The sequence below is a fragment of the Leopardus geoffroyi genome, chromosome D1 (genome assembly GCF_018350155.1).
Source record: "Leopardus geoffroyi isolate Oge1 chromosome D1, O.geoffroyi_Oge1_pat1.0, whole genome shotgun sequence".
Classification (NCBI taxonomy): Eukaryota; Metazoa; Chordata; class Mammalia; order Carnivora; family Felidae; genus Leopardus; species Leopardus geoffroyi.
This window is the reverse complement of record NC_059329.1, coordinates 15,762,963-15,768,389: the sequence shown is the minus strand read 5'-3', so window position 1 is coordinate 15,768,389 and position 5,427 is coordinate 15,762,963.

Here is a 5,427-nt window from a genome sequence, read left to right as displayed (position 1 = left end):
TCCTGTTTATGCCCCGGCTGAGGGGGAAGCGGAGTCTTTGGTGAGGAATTTAGAGTCAGGAGTCCCTCAGACTGAAGTGACTGCAGGCCAGTTTTGGCCCTGGGACAGTGTGGGAGTGAATGGGTTGGAGTGAATGGGTTGGAATGAATGTGGCTCGAGGATTTAACCCAGCAGCTGTTGGCCTGGCTGGTATCAGGATGGCCGGTGGCTCTTTCCTGGGCCTCACCGGAGGCATCCTTGGTGGAGTTTGGGCATCTGTCTGTCTTTTTCAAAAGTGGAACTTGTTGGTTTGCCAAAAGTAGACGGCCGCCGAGTTAACTCTTGGTCGGAAGGGGGAGGTCCCTATACGTTTGGTACCATTGTAAGATGTAATGAGGTTCGTTTCAAAGATCCTTTGGTTCTGGGCTCCCATCTCTAGCCTGGGCTCTGCTCAGGCCTCCTTTCTTCGACTGCCGAGGCCCTTCCTCGTTCTCTGTACCCCATCCTTCCCGCTTAGCCCTTCAGGGAGTGGAGTTCTGGTCCAATCTCAAGTGCAGCTACATTTTTGAAGGATTCCCCTGACTCTCCATACATCAGGACCCTCTCATTACACGCCCATTATTGCCTCTTTCTCTTTTACCAACTGTTCTTAGGTGTCTACTCGGAGGCCTATAGCCTCATTTTCGTTCTTGTGCAGCATGGCCAAGAGTCGTTAAATGTTTCCTTCTCACCTGTTAGCTCTAAATAAGGAGGATGTCAATACTTTGCAATGTGTGCGTCCTGTCCAAGACATATCAGAGAAGTGACACGTATTGCCACGGTAAGTAGAGTGAGCGGAGAGACTCTTTCATATCCTAAGGATTCATGGAGAGGAAGTGATCTCATTTCTGGGCTATTAAGTAACATGCTCTCCTGGGCTAAGGGGTCCCTTTCCACTTCCTCAAATGTTATCTGCAGAGGATGAGGACCTTCGGATGAGGACAGAGTTAGGTGGACGGATGGTGATTTTAACATCTGATGTTCTGGGTCAAAGAGAATAAATTAGGGTGAGAGCTGGAGGATGGGATGTGCAGTTACCCACACGCTCCTGCGGAGGGCGCTGGGGTCGGGGAAGTGGGGGCACCCCCCTCCAGAGTTCCATGTGCCTGAACTGGAAGTTGATTCCTTCAAAGTTTGGTTTCCATTCTGGGTAGAGCAGCTGTGATTGAGGAGGGGGAAGAGGAAGCCTCCTTCTGTCTCTCAGCCCGACCTCCCCACAAATGTCTCATTTATACACAGGCCTCAAGTCAAGGTTGAGAGTGGAAATCCACAGCTGTCAAATAGTAATTTTGCCTAAAACTATAACGGCCCCGTGGGGACCATCGGAAGAGCTGCCTGCTCCCTCATGCCCTCCTCCTGCGGGCGGTTCTCTATTCAATCCAGGAGCATGAAGGCATATGGAAGAGGGAATGGGCTTCGAGCTCAAACAAGCCTGGTTCAACCCTGGCTCTGCCTTTTGTTCTTTCTTAGATATTGCAATTGGTTGACTCAGGATTTTGAGGCTGTTTCCCTATAAAATGGAGACCCAGAGGGTTTTTTGTGGCGACTAGATGAGGTGGTTTAGGTGCCAATGCCTGGTGTGGGCCCTCCATCCCCTTCCAATGAGTTCCTCCTCAGTTGGATTGTCTTCTAGAGATTCCGTCCCCATCTCTTGTTACCTTTTATTTCTGTGGGCAGGAAGTGCTTGAACCCCGCGCACCCCGAAGCCCTCTATCCCACCCAAAGGAAGAGAGAGCTCCAAAGCTGAGCTGAGGGGAGGGTTTTGCACAGCTCCCAGGGGGCACGTTTGGACGGTGGGAGAGCTGCTGAAAACATGCAAGCTGGATCTCCTTGTAGTAGACCTTTCAGCAAGCAGTTTTGTTACTTGAATTTGTACTATTTTAAGTCCCTAGAACACCAGATGCTCCCATGTTCAAAGGCTTCCAGAAGTACGCAGGCTTTTGCCAACAGAAATTGGCCTTAAAGGAGTAGAGCGGGTGGGGCCACCCATGAATAATAGAGAAGCTAGCAGCCTCAGAGCTTGGCTACCAGAACTGAAAACACTTCAGCCTGTCCGCTGGGAACCTGGAGACGTACCTCCCGGAAAGGGCTGCAGCTTCCGCCAGCCCTTTAGTCTTCGTTCCCCTTGCCACCCACTTTTTCTCCTTTTGGCCAGTCAATATGGTTACATGTCTACACTGGCAGTTTGTTTGATAAAATACTAGCGCTGTGCGTGTGTGTGTGTGTGTGTGTGTGTGTGTGTGTGTGTGTGTTTGGGAGGGGTCTTGCCGCCCCTGACTTAGTTACTCAGAGCCAAAGAACCTTAGGTTGCAAGTTTTGTCCCCACACAGACCAGTTATCCTCTTACTAAGCATAAACACAGTTTCTAAGCACTACTGACCTTTTGTCTTAGCCAGCTGGTTTGCAAATGTGGTCTGTCTTCCTCAAGGGAGATGAGGTGGTCCATCACCACTTCTGTAAAACTCAACTCCCAAACGTACCTTCTTTCTCAAAAAATAAGGGAACTCAGAGTTTTCTCAGAGAGCAGAGACCTTTCCTATTTTGTAGATGGTGCAAACAACAGAGATTTGCCTCTCCCAGGACTTTCAGATCATGTGTTCATGGCCTCCTGAGTTTGGGTGCCATCTTGTCCACCCATCCATGCCTCGAATTTTCTTTTCATGATGGAACCCTCTGCTCCATATACCTTTGTCTTTCTTGCTTCTGAGCCTTTGCTCTGGGTGTTTCCCTGCCTGGAACTCCCTTTCCCTTTCTGCCTGCCCAAATCAACGTTCTTTCAAGGCCCTGCTTCAGTCCTGCCTGAGTGGATTATTTCTCCCATCTTCCCAGATGTCTCTACACTTACCAGATTTTATCTCCTCATGTTCTCTGTTTGTTTCATGAGTGTGAGGCTTTATTTTCTCCCAGAGATCTTAAGCTTTTAGAGATCCTGCTTTGTGTGTCTTTTCTTTACATCTCTTCTGCGACCACGTGGGTCCATCCCTTGTTAAATAGGATTCCCGGAAATGGCATGGAACAGCATGTACCGGGAGGCCTCCAGTTCGGGTCCTACCATGCCCTGGCCGCATAAGTTCTGGCTGACGGAGTTTCTGCCCTTTCCCCAGATGTAGACATTTATTCTCATGTGCTCAGGGACCAGTAGAGGCTTAGCTCAAACTCTAAATAAGACCCAGTCCCTGTCCTTAAAGAGCTGTAGTTTAGTTGGGGGGGTAAGATGTGTAAACAAAAGGTGACAATATTTTCTGACACCCAGGCAATACCAGGCGTGCCTTTGTTCCTGTGCCCCCTGGAGAGGGACACTTACACCTTTGTCTCCCTATCTAGAACGTGAGCTCTCTCTCCGAGGGTGAGCTGTATCTCATTCATGTCGGAGTCTCTAGCTTCTAGTCCTAGTACATGGGGGACATTGAATAGATATTTGAGTTTGCTGAGCGAGAGAGTTGATAAACAAACGAGTGAATGTACCCCGTGTCACAGGCACGCAGAGAGAAGAGGTACGTAGAAGACAAAGAGCCGGTGAGTTGGTAGCCGCTTTTTGAAGAAAGACTAGGAGGTTGCTGAACAGACCAGAGAGGAAGGGCATTCTGGGAAGAGGAGACAGCGAAGGCAAGGACACCAAGGTGTGAAGTCCTGGGTCAGAGAAACCACCTGGTGTGCAATGGCTGCAGAAGGGCCCAGGGCGGAGCAGAGAGGTAAGTAACGATGAGTCCCTTCCTTGGTGGTTTCTCATCAGGCAGCTGGGTGCTCTGCAGATCCTGAGACCAGCATTTCCTCCTAAGCTTGTCCCTGCTTACCAATCCCTTCTCCCCAACCCCTGAACCTGGCTTCTCACTGCCCATGGCTCATGGGATGCCATCCTTTTAATACGAGTTGAAGTCAGGACTTTAATGTGCTCAAGAATCACCCGGAGATCTTATTAAAAATGCAGATTGTGGTTTCTTGGGTGTGAGGTGTGGCCTGGGAATCTGCATTTCTAAGGAGCTCCCATGTGATGCTGAGGGTGCCGGTCCAAGGACCAACCACCCTTTGAGAAGTCAGGCTTTCAGGCGAACTACCTAGGGAGGCTCTCGGTAGCCTCAGTGAGGCATTCCAAGGGCGAAAGGAAACCACCTTCCTTTGGGTTATTTAGAACACTGCTTCTCCCAGCAGGGTAGGTGATTGGGTGTTGTCCAGTAAAAAGTTAGGGGTAAATGGCACTGGGTAGAAATGCCAAAAGCAGGGCTTCACTCCTCAAATAGCCCATCTTTGATACTGGTGTCTATACTCTGCAAAATACCTCTTTGAATTTCAGCTTCCCAGCCTTTTACTGGCTCCTGGGGAAGCTTTATGCTTTTGGAGCAAATGGGCATTGGGAGGCCCGAGTGAGCCATGAACGGTTGCCAGGTCTGTCTCCTCCCGCGGGACCCTGCCACAGGCCACTGCCCTCCTGATCGTTTGACCCTGAGTCCTGGAGGACTGAGTCGCTCAAAGGCCGTCCTGTTATAAATCACGCACCTGGTTTCTCTTAGCCACATTTTGGAGAGAAGCAGAGAGTCGTGTCTTATCTTATGTCCCCAGCCAGGATAGAAGTTTCTGGTCCCTGTGTGAGACCCAATGAGCCGAGTAAGCTGCTTCCCTGAGCCTCTGGGCTCCCTCGACTGCATTAAGGAAAAGGAGGAGGCCGGCTACGTCAAACTAAAACTCTCTGGTTGACATGTGCCTGCGGCAGCACGGGTGGCTGAGTGGCTGTTCCGCAGACACAGACCAGGACCGGCAGAGCTGAGGGCCCGGGCTGGTGGCAGGGCTGGTGGCGAGGTCTCTCCCTCCTCTCCCTCCCGGCACACCTGGGAGCCCGGCTGCTGCAGCAAGGAGGCCCGGGGCCAGAGGGCAGCAGGGATGGGGCCCGGCCGTGGCCACTGGAGGACAGTTTTCCCTAGGCCGCCCCTCCTCTCTCTCTACCCGTCTGCCTCCAGTGACTGGCACCCAACCCTGGCCACCTGGCCTCTCCCAGCCTAGCGGCTGCAGCTAGATTTTCCTGCCTTCACGATGATGTCTGCTTTTCCCCATTTCCTCTTCCAATCCATTCACTTGGTCGTTCGCTCGCTTGTTCCTTCATTCATTCGGTCGCTCGTTCATTCGTTCGGGCGGGCTCCTGGGCAGCTTTGCGTCACCCGTGTGTGGAGTGTCCGCTCACGAGCCAAGCGCTGCTCCGAGCTCCCATTCGGTTCCTCCACACCCTGCTTGGGGCACCTTCCTTTTGCATCCTATGCAAAGGCTCCTTGCTACGTCCCTTCCGGTCTTCGCTCTTCTCTTCCCCGCGCCTCTGAACAACCCGAGAGAAGGACTTGCGTTTCCGCCGTGGGCCATGTAGAGTACCGGGAGAACCCAGTGTTTCACACAGGCCTCAGCTTGAGTCCTGCCTCTGCCTCT